The sequence below is a fragment of the Sinocyclocheilus grahami genome, unplaced genomic scaffold (genome assembly GCF_001515645.1).
Source record: "Sinocyclocheilus grahami isolate Dianchi unplaced genomic scaffold, SAMN03320097.WGS_v1.1 scaffold22585.1, whole genome shotgun sequence".
Classification (NCBI taxonomy): Eukaryota; Metazoa; Chordata; class Actinopteri; order Cypriniformes; family Cyprinidae; genus Sinocyclocheilus; species Sinocyclocheilus grahami.
The window spans coordinates 1-576 of record NW_015518832.1 but is presented as its reverse complement, the minus strand read 5'-3'; positions in this window follow the sequence as shown (position 1 = coordinate 576).

Genomic DNA, 576 nt, shown 5'->3' with positions numbered 1-576 from the left:
GTACACCATGTTCTTCTGGATACTGCGACGGAAAAAACCCTGATATGAAGATAAGAGAGAGAAAGAAACACAAAAATATAGACAGAAAAAAGGTAAGTTTAAATTCATGATTCATGTTTGAACTTAAAGTCTTAGTGATTTCATAAAGTTTAGATGATGAAAATTACTCAATAAAATCTGTTCTCTATTACACAACATTTTAACTTCAACAGAGAAATCAGCAGAGGTCACTAAAGAGTATGTTTGAATGAAAACAAAAGTCTTGATCATGGCAGTATCACTAGGTGGCAGCACTCAAATCATCACATATGCTTATTTTATGCATGTGATGTGTTATAATGTAATTACATGTAATAGAAGTGTCTTACTTGTATAAGTCTTCACATTAGGCTGTATTTTCCACAAATCTTTTTTCCCACTACAAGGTTCAAACATGATTAACATTGGAAAATGCATTCTCAGGTTTTGTTTTGTGTATGTCATGTATTTAAAGTGCATTCGAAATTTGTCTAAAAACAAATTACACTCTTAATTTGTATATATATATATATACAGTGGGTACGGAAAGTATTCAGA